The 16,055-nt window shown below is 35.6% G+C and overlaps 1 long non-coding RNA gene across 2 annotated transcripts in view; it reads left to right on the top strand.

Annotated features, from left to right (window-relative positions):
• The first annotated feature begins 2,963 nt into the window (after positions 1-2,963).
• The window catches only part of LOC129052448 (uncharacterized), a 37,828-nt gene continuing 24,736 nt past the window's right edge, over positions 2,964-16,055 (top strand). For both annotated transcript variants that reach the window (XR_008517500.2, XR_008517501.2), the window contains exon 1: positions 2,964-3,043. This is a non-coding gene — a long non-coding RNA (uncharacterized LOC129052448). The remainder of the gene's footprint in view (positions 3,044-16,055) is intronic.

The following is a 16,055-nucleotide window of genomic DNA, read 5'->3' as shown; positions in this document are numbered from 1 at the left end:
GGCTGAAACATCAAATGCTCTCTGCCAATCTGCTATCTTTCATGTCATTTAAGAAAGTGGCTTCTAATTTTTTAACTTAATTTCTTCCATTATCATTTTTGCCCATGTGGTTTTGATCATTTAAAGTTTGTAAAGAAGAATTGAACGTTAGCATCAATGGTGACATTGTGATCATAATGTGGTCTAGGTGAGCTTGCAATGTAGCTAGCAAGCTGAAGCTGCAAGGTAGGCTTATAGGAAACATATCAGGGTTTCTGGCCATTTTGTTTTCTTTCTACTTTTGCTACTTATTAAAAAATCTTTCTGCGCTCCCTCAAGCTGTACTGTCTGGGACAACTTATGCAAAGACAAGAAATTGGCTTCTATTATAATAATAGGTATTTAAAAAAATTAACTTAAAAAATATCTGTTTCCTTGAAATATTTTCCATATGTGTGAACTCAGTGAAAAGTAAAAAAGTTTAAAAACTGATGTGTATCTATTGAGTTAAAACAGAAATGAAATATAGGAGGGGGCAAGTCCCAATGTAGAAAGGAAGTGGGTGGAGCATAGGAATAAATCTCTGCAGTGTCTTTTTCTTGTCTAGGTAGTGAGGTGTCTCAATTGCAGATTGGAGAAATATAGCACTCACTAACCCCAATTGAGTGGGTATTGCCCTTTTATTATCTCTCCTTTTAATTCCTAGGTTATTGCCCAACTGTGCCAAGAATTGGCATTTAGCTATATTGTGAGGGTATCAAACTTACAGATGCTTCAATGTTTTGCATTCCTTCATGTGAATGCTGTGGAGGAAGATGCTGCTTCTCTCCCTGCTTTCACTGCCTACAGTTCCCCTTGCCACACTACCTGTTCCCTGCCTTTCCTTAGAGCCTTTAGCCCCTCCTCTTTACTCCTACGAAAAGGGGGGGGTGGGGCCAAGGGCGGGGCTTCTTCCACCCTCCTCAATGCTCTTTTGTCCACTTCTTGGCCTGCTTCCTCTCCGAAATGCTCAGAGGCAGCCCCACTTACCCTGAATGGGTTTCCTTATCCCATCCCCTTTTCAATGGCCTTCAGAAGTTCTTCTAATAAATTACCAAACACACAGAATGTAGACACCTAGGATCTAGTTTTTCTGCTAAAATATAATTTTTTTCCAGCTTTATTGAAATATAATTGACAGTTAAACAAGGTATATATTTAAAGTATACAACTTGATTTGATATATGTATAATTGTGAAATAATCACCACGCTCAAGGTGATTAATATATCCATCACTTCACATAGTTACCATCTTTGTGGGTGTGTGTGTATAGTTCAAACACTTAAGATCTTTGCTGTTAGCAAATTACAAGTGATACAACACAATATTGTTAACTATAGTCACAGTGCTGTATGTCAGTTTTCAGACTTCCCCATTATTTCCACACATCCACCCAGCACCCCCTCCCCTACAGTATCTCCCAGGTCCTGGAAACCACCATTCGACTCTCTGGTTTCTAGAAATTTAACTTTTTTCGAATCCACATACAAGCATAATTTCTTCCAGGTTCATCCATGTTGTTGCAGATGGCATGATTTCCCTCTTCTTCCTTTTTTTTGAGATAGTGTCTGGCTTTGTCACCCAGGCTGGAATTCAGCAACACAATCATAGCTCACTGCAGCCTTGAACTTCTAGGTCCTTCTTTTTAAAGGCTGAATAATATTCCATTACATGCATGGAAGTGATGTATGCCACCCATGTATTACTTACTTAGAAGGAAAATCCTTCCCTTTATTTCTGGGGACTGGAACACAGAGCAGTAATTCAGCTACAGTCATACAAAGAACCACACTCAAGGAACAGGTGGAGGAACAAGACTGAAGGAAATTGGGTCCCTGGTTCTTCATTTAGCTGAGCTGCTCCTCCTGACCTGGCATGCCAAGTTTGCCAAGTTTATTTAAGCTATTGTGTTTGGAATTTCTCTTATTAAAGCAATTTATTTGTTGTTGTTCTTAGTTCAGAGATGAACTTTTGGTGTAACACCTCAATATCCCAGTGCCCTAGTTAGCAGGAAGAAGAAAAGGTCTAGAAAGTAGAGAGAATGTTACTTAGAATGAACATACCTAGGTTACCATATCAAAAATTATCCCAATATAGCAAACTTGAAAGTAATTGAGGGTGAAGGGAAGGAATTTCTCAAGAGCAGACAATGAGGGTGACACTTATGTGACCAGGAAGAGAAAGAGGTGTTATTCAATCTATCATCTTGCAATAAGGCAACCAGCAGTAGAATTGGCTGCTGTTCACCTACATATGCCCAAATTACTGATCATTTATTTTGCCTCCATGGTTACTTATCCTTTTTTAAAAAATTTTTGAAATAATTATAAATTCATAAAAAGTTGCAAATAAATGTACATGGAGGTCCTGTGTGCTCTCACTCAGTCTTTTCCAGTGCTAACATCTTAAATAACTATAGTACAATACTGAAATGAGGAAATAGACATTGGTACACGCCATAGAGTGAATTCATATTTCACAAGTTTATATATACACTCAGTTGTACATGTATGTATGTGTGTGCCAAGCTCTATGCAATTTTCTGATGTTTAGCTTCGTGTAACCAATGCCCCAATCAAGATATTTATCTGTATCTGAAACACCAAATTCTCTTATGTCACCTCTCTATAGATTCATTCACTTTCTCACCTCCCATCTCCAACTCCCAACAAACACTAATCTCTCCATCACTATAATTATCTTACTTCACAAATGTTGCATAAATGGAATTATGTAGTCTGTATCCTTCTGAGATTGGCTTCTTTTAACTCTACAAATTTCCTCAAGGCTTAGCCAAGTTGTGTATGTCAATAGTTTTCTCCTTCTACGTGGCTGAATAATATTACATGATGCAATATCCCGTAACTTATGTAACCATTCACCCATTGACAGATGTTTGAATAGTCTTTAGTGTGTGGCTACCATGAGTAAAACTGCTGTGAACACTATTATACAAGTTTCTTTATGAAGATAAGTTGTCATTTCACTTGGATATATGCCCAGGAGTACAACTTCTGGATCATGTAAGTTCATTTTTGTTTTAAAAGCAACTGCCAAACTATTTTCCAGAGTGGCTGTGCATCTTACATTCTACTACCAATGTATAAGAGACACACTTTCTCTGCATGATTACCAAAATTTGGTGTGTCACTTTTTTGTTGTTAACTTTAGACATTTTGATAGATGTGTGGTGATATCACATTGCTTTTCATTTGCACCTTCTTAATGACTAATGTTATTGAATATTTTTTCATATGCTTGTCATCTGTACATTCTTTTCAGTGAAATGTATTTTCAAGTCTTTTGCCTATGTTCTAATTGTTGAATGTTGAGTTTCGAGAGCTAACTATATATTCTAGATACAAGTCCTTTGTCAGATACATGATTTGCAAATGTTTTATCCCAATCTGTAATGTGTTTTCCATTCTCCTTAAAGAGTCTTTCTGAGAACAAAAGATTTTAATTTTGTTGAAGTCCAGTTGATTTTTTTATTTTTATGAATCTTACTTTTTGTGCCAAGTTTAAGAATTCATTGCCAATTCTAGGTTGCAAAGATTTTGTCCTATTTCTGTTCCTAGAAGTTTTATAGTTTTATGTGTTATCTTTAAACCCATGAGACATTTTGAGTTAGTTTTTTATGACATATGAAGCATAGGTTGAGGTTCATGATTTTGCCTATAGATGTCCAGTGCTTTTACACCATTTACTAAAAAGGCTATTACTGTTTCATTGAATTTCTTCTGCTCCTTTGTCAAAAATTAATTGGACATATTTTTGTGGCTCTATTTCTGGGTTCTCTATTCTGTTTCATTGATCTATGAGTCTGTCCCTCCACTGGTATCACATTGTTTTTGTTACTGTAGCTGTATAGTAAGCCGTACTATTAGGAAGTGTGATTTCTTCTACTTTATTCTTTTTTTTACAAAAAAGAATATTTTGGCTATTTTAGGTCATTTCCCTTTCTGTACACATTTTATAATAATCTTGACACAAAAATCCTTGCTGAAATTTTGGTAGGAACTGTGTTATACCTATATATGATTTTAAGAATTGACAACTTGTAGACATTCCTTATGAGGCTGAGAAAGTTCCCTCCTATTCCTGCTGCTCTGAGAGTTTTTAGCATAAATCAGTGTTGCATTTGTCAAATGCTTCTCGGGTGTTAATTGATATGATCATATGGATTTTCTAATTTAGCCTGTTGATACGGTGGATTATATTGATTGATTTTCAAGTAATGGGCTAGACTTGAATAACTGGAATAAATTCTGGTTAGTCATAGTATATCATTGATCTTATATATTGTCAGGTTCAATTTACTAAAATGTTGTTGATGATTTTTGCATCTAAGTTCCTGTATGCATTTCTGTCTTTTGCATGTAATGTTTGTCTAGTTTTGGTATAGGGGTGACACTGTCTTCCTAGAATGAGTTAGAGAGTATCCCCTCTTCTTCCATTTTCTGTAAGAAATTGAGTAAATTTGGTATCCATTCTTCTTTGGTAAAATTCTCTAGTGCAATCACCTGGAATTTCTTTTCCAGGATCTTGTAAATTACAAATTCAAATTATTTAATCAGTATGGGACTATTCTGGTTATCTTCATCTTGGTTGAGTTTGGTAATTTGTGTTTTTAAAATATTCTTTTATTTTATATAAGTTACTGAGTTGATGAATGAAAAGTTGTTCCTAGTATTCCCTTATCAGCCTTATGCAGCTCTGAGGGCTGCAGGATATGTAGAGATATTCCATTTTATTTCCAATACTGGCAACATATGTCTTATCTGCTGCTAGTTTTATCAATAACAGTAAAAGTTTATCAATTTTCTTCATTTATTCAAAGTACCATCTTTTTTTAATTTATTTTTTTTAATTTTTTTAATTTTTTTATTATTTTTTAATTGTTTTTATCCTTTCAACTTTATCAATTTCTGCTCTTTATTCTTTTCTTCCTTCTGCTTCTTTTGGATTTATTTTGCTCCTCTTGTTTTCTAGTTACTTATTGATGTGAGACTTTTCCTCTTTTTTAATGTAAGCATTTAGTAACATAGATTTCTGTTTCAGTACTGTTTTAGCTGTATTACATAAATATTGATATAGTATATGATTTTCATTCTTTTTTATGCATTTTTTAACATTTTTTTGAGATTTCCTCATTGGCTTGCAGATTATTTAAAAGTATGTTATTTAGCTTTCAAGTATTTGAAGATTTTTAAATTGTCTTTTAGGTGTTGAAATCTACCATGATTCCACTATGTTCAAAGAACATACTGTGTATCGTTTCAAGTCTTTTTTATTGCTTAAGACTAAAAATATGCTCTATCTTAGTAAATGTTATATAAGCAGTTGAAAATATTGTGTATATTTTTGCTGCTGTGTGAAGTGTTCCATAAATGTCAGTCGCAACTTGTTGGTTAATGTTGGTCCCCAGTTCTTCAATATCCTTGCTGACTTTCTTTCTAGTGGTTTTAAAATTGCTAAGAGTCGGGTATTAAAGTCTCCAATTACAATTATAGATTTATCTTTATTTTGAAACTCTCTGGCTTGGTAAATACACATTTGCAATTGCTATATTTTCTTGATGGATAAATTTTTTTTAAATCACTATAGTGCAACATTTTGTCCACAGTACTTTTCTTCACTATGAGGCCTACTTTATCTGGTATTATATAGTAACTCCTGACTTCTCTATTAGTGTTTGTATGATACATCTATTTTTATCATTTTACTTTCAACCTGCTTATGTTTGTTATTTTTAAATTAAGTTTCTTGTAGACAACATACAGTTGTTTTTATCCACCTTATCAATCTCTGCTGTTTTAATTGGTATACTTATACCATTTACATTTAAGGTAATTAATTATTTGTTATATTAGGGCTTATGTTTGCTATGTTATTTGTTTTTTGTTTGTTCCTTCCATTTCTCACCCTTTTGTTTCTTTTCTTTCCTTCCTGTGGGTTCCTTGAACAATATTTTAGTGTTTCACTTTGATTTATTTATGTTTTTTAGTATATTGCTCTATGTAGCTTTCTCAGTGTTTTTCTATGTATAACCATATACATGTATCATTATCATGGCCTATTTGTTTCAACATTTTACCACTTTGAGTGAAATGTAAAAACCTTACTTGCATTTAAATCTCTTTATCCCATCGACTGTTTAAATGCAGCTTTCTTAATTATTTCTTCTACATACATTGGGGACCACATAAAGTTTTTGTCTATAAATTTTATTTTAACCATGAAATATGACTAAAGAAATTCATGAGGAGGATATTCTATTTACTTTTATTTTTACCTATAGCATTGTTTTTCTCCCTTTTCTGAAATTTCCATTCAGTCTTCTGTTATCACTTGCATTGTATTTGGAGACCTTCCATCAGCCATTCTTTAAAGGAAATGTTGCAGCTTTTGTGTAGTTTGGCTTGTGAGAGGGAATGGCACGCAAGCAGCTTTTTTCACTCCTGTAGCTTGCAATCAGGAGCGAGAGTTACAGTGTTACAGAATTCCTTTGGTGCTGCTTCCTCAACTGGAAATCTCTGGGGCCACGATGACCTCTGCCTGGGGCATATTTTGGGCCCACCTGGCTCACTCTGCCCACTCGGCCCAGCAGACTGCGCTCAACTGGTGTCCCAGCCCAGATCCTGCGCTCACCATAGGATCTGTGCTCAACCCATGGCTGGAGTGGGCATGCCGCAAGCAACCTCTGTGTTGGGCACTGGCGTCTGGATGAGAGGATTGTGGTGATGCCTGAAAACTTGGAAATGCCAGCAACCACGTAGCCCCAAGGGGTGTTATGGCTCTCACCTAGGGATTCCCGAGGTCCAAGCCCCCAAGAAATGCTACAATTCTTGCTTGTTCCTGCCACCTGCAGCTTGGTGAACAGAGGCATGTCATAGCTTGCTTGTTCCCACCACCCGCAGCTTGGCAAACAGGAGCATGTCACAGCTCATTTGGTCCCGCTGCCCACAGCTTAGTGAATGGGGAGTTATATTATAGTTCTTTTTGCACCGGCCATGTGGCAGGTTCCAGGTTCTTGTCCCATGACCAAGAAGAATGAAATACATGGACACCAGAGTGTGAGCCAGGCAGAGAAGAATTTTATTGAGTGACGGAAAAGCTCTGGGCACAAGAAGGGACCCAAAGTGGGTAGCTCTCCACTGTGAGAGGGAGCCCGAAAGCAGGTAGCTTTCAGTCTGTGTGGCTGAGTCCAGAGATTTTTATGGGCTCAGAATGGAGGAGCGCATGCTGATTGGTCCATGGGCAGGGCCTGGATAAAGCACGATTCAATTGGCTAAAAGTTCTCAAGGAAGTTGTCACTCCAATCCTAGACTCTACCCAGAAACGGCAGCTCAGTTTTCAGGCTTCAGGCTATCTCTTCTTGAAGGTCAGATTTTACTGGGGACCGATCCCTATCTGCCTAGGAATTTGTCTGTCTTCTGCCACTATCAGTAGGTCTGTGTATTAGTTCACTCTCACATTGTTATAAGGAAATACCCAAGACTGGATAAGTGATAAAGGAAAGAGGTTTAATTGACTCACAGTTCTGCATGGCTGGGGAGGCTTCAGAAAGCTTACAATCATGGCGGAAGGCACCTCTTCACAAGGTGGTGGGACAGAGTGAGTGCCAGCAGGGGAAATGCCAGACGCTTATAAAACAATCAGATCCCATGAGAACTCACTCATTATCACGAGAAAAGCATGGGGGAAACCGCCCCCATCATTCCATTACCTTCCACTGGGTCCCTCCCGTAACACTTGGGGATTATGGGGATTACAATTCAAGATGAGATTTGGGTGGGGACACAGCTAAACCATATCAGTCAGCTACCAAGAAATTCTTAGTTTTCTTTTGCCTGAGACTATATATATTTCCTTTTCACTCCTGAATGATATTTGCTCTTGATATAGAATTTAGTGTTGACAGTTATTTCCTTTCAGTGCTTGTAAATACTCCATTTTCTTCTCTGGCATCCAGAAGTAATTTCTTATCTGGTTTTAGATGAGAAATCTGTTGTTACTGATCGTGGTATTCCTTCATAAGATATACTTCATTCCTTTGGCTGTTTCTAAAAAATTTTTTGCCTTTAGTTTTCAGAAGTTTAGTTATGATTTGTCTTGGGGTGGATTTTCTTGAATTATACTCTTTGGGGTTCACTCAGCTTCTTGATTCAGTGGGTTAATGTCTCTTACCAATTTGAAGAAGGTTTTAGCCTTTATTTCTCCAAATACCTCTTTATTTCCACACTTTTTCTCTTTCCCTGAAATTTCAGTGATACAAAATATTAGATATTTTGTCATTGCCAACAGATATTCTATTTATTTTTACCATATATTTTATCTCTGTTTCTCAGATTTAATAAATTAGATTGTGCTTTCTCCAAGTTCTATCAGTCTTCTATCATATCCTATACTATTGAGTTAATCTGGCAAGTTTTGATTTATGGTATGATATTTCTCAGTTCTGTAACCTGCATTTGGTTCTTTTTATAACTTTTATTTATTTATTTCCTGAAATATTCTATTTTTCATTTGTCTGTATTTTGTAATTTATTACAAAAATTTATAAATTTATTATAGTAATTCATAATTAATTATTAAAACATTTGTAAATGTAATTTCTTGTTGAATAAATTACATTTGTAGATTTGTAATTTCTTATTGAAGCATTTTTATAATGATTGCTTTACATTCCTTTTCAGACAATTCCGACATCTGGTTTATTTTAGTATTAGCGTCAACTGATTGTCTTTTTATTCAAATTGTGATTTTCCTAGTTCTTGATATGACAAATCCTGAACACTTATTATGCTAGAAGACTCTATTTTTTGTAAATTTTCTATTTTAGAAAGCATTCAGCCTTGTTTAGGTTTAGAGGGTAGGTTTGTGCCTAGTTCTGTGAGATTTACTTCCCATGAGAGTTCAGTTTTCTGAGCCCTTGCAGTGCCATTCTGGTTTGCTTCATTCTTTTTGCATTGTCTTTCTTCCCACTCAATCCTTGATGGTGCTGAGGGGGACAGTATGTGCTTTCTGGGGCTGTCTGTTCTTTCTGGGCAATCTTGTGTGGGAAGCAGTAGTTGCTGGGCTTGGATCTTCTTAATCCACAAGTGAGACCAGAAAGTCACATAACTACTGCCAATACCGTGGGCAGATTAAAGTGCCCACCAGTGTCCTAATTGTAGGGCAGAGGCTGGGATAGTCCAGGGCTTTGCTGCTGCTGCTGCTGCTGCTGCCAACAGATAGAATCACCCTTTATTCTCAGAGTAGGAGTTAGGGCTCCCTACTAGGGGTCTGATGGATTTCCCATCTCCAATTTTTTGGACAGAAAAAATGGCTTTTCTTGAATTCTTTTGTCTATGCCCGTTGGTGGTTCCTGGTTGCGGGCCTCTTCAGTGCCTGGTCTGGAGGTGTATAGGAGATTGAAATAAAACCCAGGGAACTTACTGCAGTATCAGTCCTAAAGTACGGAGGTTTGCTGTCAGTTTGTCTTCTTATTTCCAGATCTCAGAGTCCTTTTATAATTATCTGTTGAACAATTTCCAGGTTGTTAGTCACATTTAAAGGAAAGGAGGAGAAAGAGTGAATCTCTGCTTTCTTGTTTCTGAACCAGGAGCTCCTTGAGTAGCTATTAATTTGGTGAACAGAGAGGAAATTTCTGGTGATTGAATTGATTTAAAAAGGGAGCATTTGGGAACCTTGTTATGATTATATACTTTCTGCCCTGAATTGGATTACATTTAAGGTTGAATGAGTCAAACTCGAAGTAGCAAAAGCACCTGGTTATTAAAAGTACTAAGTGATCAAATGGTGGGCATTTTCGGATAAAGGGAAAGGGTCTGGTGAATAATACTTTTCTTGTGTATATCTTACCTTTCAATTCTCTCTGTGATATAATTCCTCTCAAGTATTGTTTCTCAACCAGGGTTAATATGGGGTCAAGTGAACATTTGGCAATGTATGGAGATATTTTTGGTTGTCAAAATAGGCAAATAGATGCCAGAGATGCTCCTACATATCCTACAGTGCACAGGATAGCCCCGTACAACAATGAGTCACTTGGCTTAAAATGGCAATAATGAGAAATCTTGCTTTAAAACTGTAAAAAAAAAAGATTAAGAAATATTGCTTTAAAACTGTGTAAAATGATCCCACAACATTGATAATTTCTTCATGATTACTATTTGGAAGAATCATAAGCCTCAAGTGTGAGATATGTTTACAGGGACCAGATATGTAAATTCTATTTGGAAGAATCATAAACCTCAAGTTCCATTGGAAGAATCATTGTTGAAGTTCTATTTGGAAGAATCATAAACCTCAAGTGTGAGATATATTTACAGGGACCAGATATGTAATACTATTCCCATTCAGAATCTAAAGGAAACAAATCGTTCTTCAAGGCATTTTGCAAGAATGATTTACATTGCAGTCAAGGTTCACAAGTACTCTGTAGGCTGCAACTGCCATTTTATTATGTAAAGAAGCTTATTACTGAAATGCAACTAAGAAAATATGACAGCCAGATAAAACATATTTTAATGGATATGTGTTCACTAATGTTTGCTTTTAACTTTTGGCACTGATTAGGTAGCTTTCTACTAAAGTCTCAGTAATGATAGTATTAGGGGCCTCCACCTCCAAAATTTAAAGAAGTGTACAAAGCAGATGAAAGCACTCTGAGGCTATGGTTCAGTGATAACCAGCCATCTCACAAACCTTTCCCTTAAACGTAATGTAAATCATTCAGTCTTTAAGAAATTAAACTGCAAAAAAAAAGGACAGTTTAACTTAAAGAAATCCTAATGAGAATTTGCTAACCATAAGATTCATTACCAACATACAAATCCTCATAATAAAAATAATTTCCCTTGCACATTCATAATTTTATTGCTTTGTTGAATAACATTTAAATATTTTAGACTTCATAAAGTTCCCTTCATAGCCATTTAGGTTTATAAGAGCTGCTGTTCATATAAGGTAGAGTAATACAGATGCATCATTTCTATAAAATAATTTTAATTCTTCCATATCTATAAATAAATTATAAAAATTTACTTCTTTTAAAATTCTTTTTGGAAGAATTACATATGTTTCAATAATGCATTAATGCAATTTAATGGATTCAGCTGTAAGTCTATGAATTTTAGTTCTTTAAAGCAGGAACATTTAGTTTCACCATGTCCCAGTTTCCTTTTTGCTTAAATATAAGAAATGGCAATCAACAAACTTCTGGGGATGATTCACAAAGCACCTTGACATTTTAATGGCACAGATGGCCATATAGGTTATTATTTGGTAGCACAAGAGCTAAGATGGAAATTAGAATTATGTGAGCACTGAGATAATTCAACATAAATTCCTGATTATGAGGTGCAAAAAAAAAAAAAAAAATGTTTGCTCACCATCAGTGGCGTCACCCAGGGCTAGCCTGGCTGACAGCATAGAAGCAATAGCTCACTGCAGTCTGTCCCAGCTAAAACACACATTCTAAATAAATACTGTGCTTGCTCTGTAAATTTGGCTTCAAGGTCCAACTCCTCTAATGTGCATTACTCCAGCCACCAAAGGCAACCTCAAATTAACATAAACTCTAAGTAAAAATTGTATACAAGTTCAAAGCAAAGTGTTTTTTATTCACTTCTCCACTGGGTTAATTACTCTTAAGTGTCCCTGACAAATTCTAGAGTCTCTTCCAGAAACACAATAATCTTATCTAATTAAAAAGATGCAAAGTAGTTATGTGGCTATTAATGTGTCCTTTGCAAACTGCCTGGCAGGGTATCTTATGCCCTTGACTAGTATGTCACCCCCTCATGACAGTGGAATGGCACAGAGCATCACTGTTTTAGTCTGTTTAGACTAAGGACTAAATAACAAATATAATCAAATAAATAAAGCTCTTTTTATTTAAATACAAAATACCTGAGACTGGACAGTAGATAAAGAGAAGAAATTTATTTTTCACAAACCTGGAGGCTGAGAAGTCAAAGATGAAGGTACTAACAGGTTTGGGTTTCTCCAGAGGGCTGCTGTCTGCTTCCAAGATGGTACCTTGTTGCTATTTCCTCCAAAAGGGAGAAACGTTGTGTCCTCACATGGCAAAGGGCGGAAGAACGAGAGCTGAACATTGTGTGAAACCACTTTTATAAGGGCCTTAATCCTGTTCACAAGGGAGGAGCCCACATGCCCTAATCACCTCTTAAAAGCCCCACCTTCTAATACTATCACATTGGCCATTAAGTTTCAACACCTGTATTTTGGAGGGGAAACGTTCAAACCCTAGCCGTCACCTTAAGCCTCTGTTGGGGAAAGAGGAAGGAAAGATATGCAGATTCTCTTTCCAGCTATCCTCTACACTCATTCCTCCTTATTACCTTTGCCAATGAGGGTTTAAGGCAGTTTGATCACTGTTATTAGGTTGGTGCAAAAGTAATGGTGGTTTATGCCATTGAAAATAATGGTAAAAACCGCTATTACTTTTGCACCTACCTAAAATATTTTCCCATACTTGCCCACTTTATCCCAACAAGAACAGAATGGGAAAGTCAAGTTCATCATAGAGTTTCTATAGCTGCCTCTTCTTTTTAAGGAAAATGATTTTGTTATTAACTGAGGTCAAAGGAGTTACAGAAATTCACAGTAAGGGAAGAACAAGTCATTTTCGTTTTCGCTTGGCTGAAGGGCAAAGCTTATGACTGTTGTTTAAAATTCTGTCCTATCCAATGTACATAGCAATCTGTTTGCTAGGCCCATATGGTTACAGACCCCGAAAAAATAAGGGGATAACCTGGGATTCCTATGTGTTACCTTCATACCCATTGTACTGCTCACTAGGTATTCCTATGGGCTGCCTAAAATCTAAATACCCTTTCAAATAAAATTATCCCTATCCTGTTGAATCCATTCAACCCACGTTCAATGTGAAACAATCTTCGGCAAGTGAAAAAAATTCCCAAATTCAGAGAATGAAAATGAGCTTTATAATAAAAATACTGTTTTTGAGGCCAGAATAGTCACATTAATTATGCAACCAGTGCTACTTTGCTTAAATTACCTCAGCCTACGCATTTGAAGAGCCTTATTAAATAGTTATATCCCTGTATATTTAAAGAAAGAGAGCTTTATTCATTTGATTAAACTATTTTTATTATGTGGGATTGCAGTATAATAATCCTAAGTCTTCCTCTTCTCACATCTCCCTTCTTCTTCTTCCCCTCCCCAGCAAGACACATAGGAAGAAAACTAATATTACTTCAGCCACACAATCTTGCCAAAGCAAACTAAATACATGAAATTTCAAGAGAGCTAAAAAAAAAATAGTGTAGGAGAGAATCAGTATAGAATTGCCAACTGCTCCCTCACAAAATTCCTCATAAGTACTTCAGCCTTTGTGTATTTGTTTAAAGCAATTCCGGATACCATTCAAATACTTTCCCCTTGCAGTGTGAATTAATTTTAGCTGACAAAGTATAAGTTTCCACTCACCTCCAATTCTTATCAAGTGAGCAAGTTATACCTTCTTGAAGAAGAAACTGAAGCAACTGTGTGCATTCTCTTTTGGTAATTTTAATAAAAATAATTAGCTGTATGCCTTGGAACAAGTTCTTTATGTGAGTCAAGGGCCTTCCTGTCCCTGTAAGCATAGTCACTCTAGTTCTCTGTTACTTGTATTAAAAGCAAAGAAAGTTAAAATCATATGCAAAGCTTAGCTAATATTTGGCTTTCATGAATCATTTTTTTTTCCAGTGGTATTTTGAAGCTTAGTTATTACAATGTCACAAATTCCCTTGATGATCTTCTCAAGACGTGCCTGTGAGACGTCCCTGGCCTTTGGAGAACTAATTAAAATGGGGAATAAAGATGGCAGATCCTCCTTGGAACTTCTTCGGTGTAATCTGACATAGGAGACCAGGAAGTTATGTTAAAATTGGATGCACCCTACAAAGAAGCCAACACACCATCTTGACTATTCCCTATTAGGACACAACGATGTGAGGCTAATGAAACTCAAAGCAACGTGGTCTACTTCTATCAAGCATTTGATTAATCATAGGGTCATGTCAAAAACAATGCTAGTCTTAAGGATAAATATTAAAGCATTGTGTTTGAGGAGTCAACTTCTCTCTGTCTGTGTCTCTCTTTACATATATGTGTGTTTGTATGTGTACATGTATATATATATATGAATGTGAATACTTCCGTATTGAAATATATTGTTTCCTACAGAAGCAAAATACCATTGTAGTATGTTAGAATATTTTAAATATATCATATAAGTTTTGAAACATAAATAAGATGATGAATTTTCTAGAATTCTGTATCATCAAAATGTTGACAATAAAATGAGTCCTAGGCATTTTTCTCTAGTGATTAATGAAATACCCTGAGTTAATTCAAGTCCCCTTTTGACATGCTACTCATGAGACAAATAAGCAATATACTTTTTAAAAATCATAAATTAATTAGTAAATTTTTAGCTTGATGTTCTCCTAGTGATTGGCAGAGATTTGGACAATATCAACATTGTAGAATACAAAAATGAATGAATATTTAAGTATAAAGTACATTAGATAATTGTTTTTCAGCAGAGTGTCCTTTGAAATTGTTTTGAGTGCTTAAAGAGCTAATTTTAAAATCAATTAACTTAGCATTTTTTGAGTATACACTATGCATACTAACTCAACATTAGATGAAGGCTAAAAGCATGTATGCCAGCAGGGGTGTGAGGGACTGAGCCTTCGGTTGAGAAGAAAAACTCTGTGACAGAAAATCAAGTTAACAAACTGGATTATCCTAGAATCCTTTTTGTAAAAGTTGTCCAGAGAACCCATTACTAAGGTATGGGTTTTGAATTAGACAGTTCACTTCCATGTATTTTTCTTCCAAATGTGTTAAGTTTTCCTCCCATTTTATTAAGTTGAAATATTACCATGAACACCCATTTACAATTCGCCAAGACTTTCCAACTATTAACAGTTTGTCACATTTGCTTTATTTTTCTCTTTATCTCTCTCTGTGTCTCTCTCTGTTTACATATATGTGTGTTTGTGTGTGTGTGTATACATATACATATGAATATGAATACTTCCTATCAAAATATATCATTCCCTACAGAAGCAAAATATCATTGTCACATGTTAGAATATTTGAAATATATCTTTGTTTTGAAATGTAGTTAATTAATTTTTTTTAGAATTCTATATCGTCAAAATGTTGGCAATTTCAAATATTCCTAATTGTCCGTCCCAATTTTTTTATATCTATTAACCAGTGCTCATGCATTGCCTTTGGTGGTTATGCTACTTTAGTTGCTTTTAATCTAAAATATTGTTTTACCTTTTGTGTGGCTGCTCATGATTCTGTTATCTTGAAGGTCAAACCAGCCATTGTTTAGGATTTTTCTTATGTATACCTTGCCATCAATTTCAGATTTAACATTTGTGCCAGGATCTTTCATAACAGTATTTCTTATTGTGTCACATACGAAGGCCCATAATGTCATGTTGTCTTATTATTGATAATGCTAATTTTGTTCACTAAAGTGGGGACCACTGGGTCCCTCCGTGGAAAAAGTGTATTTACCCCTTCGTAATTGATAAATTATCTCTATAGTAATGTTTTGTGGCTGTATGTTATTCTACTCCCTAAGAAACTTCTGCCAAATGGGTAGCATTTATAGATGATTCTTGACTGTGCCAAATATTTGGGATTGCAAAATAATGATTTAAAAAATAGATCATATCTTGTATATTTATGAGCTGCTATTCTCCTGCCACCGCGTCTTAATAACTAATAATTGAAAGATGTGTCATCGTAAATCCAATGTGAATAATTTATTTCCACAACTTGAAATACAATGTATAATAGAGGACTAAAAGGAAATTTAGAGAACATTTTGCTCATTGTACCTTCCAAAAAGAGTTGTGCATTAGATGGATAAATGACTTTTATGTTTTTATGTTTGTCACTGGAGACACAATGAGGAGTAAAGCATGACCCACCCCTCGTCTCTGTATACTCAGACGTGTATAGGGACAC

The sequence above is a fragment of the Pongo abelii genome, chromosome 22 (genome assembly GCF_028885655.2).
Source record: "Pongo abelii isolate AG06213 chromosome 22, NHGRI_mPonAbe1-v2.0_pri, whole genome shotgun sequence".
NCBI lineage: Eukaryota > Metazoa > Chordata > Mammalia > Primates > Hominidae > Pongo > Pongo abelii.
Note: the sequence above shows the minus strand (reverse complement) of the source record. Positions and strands in the feature narration are given on the sequence as shown.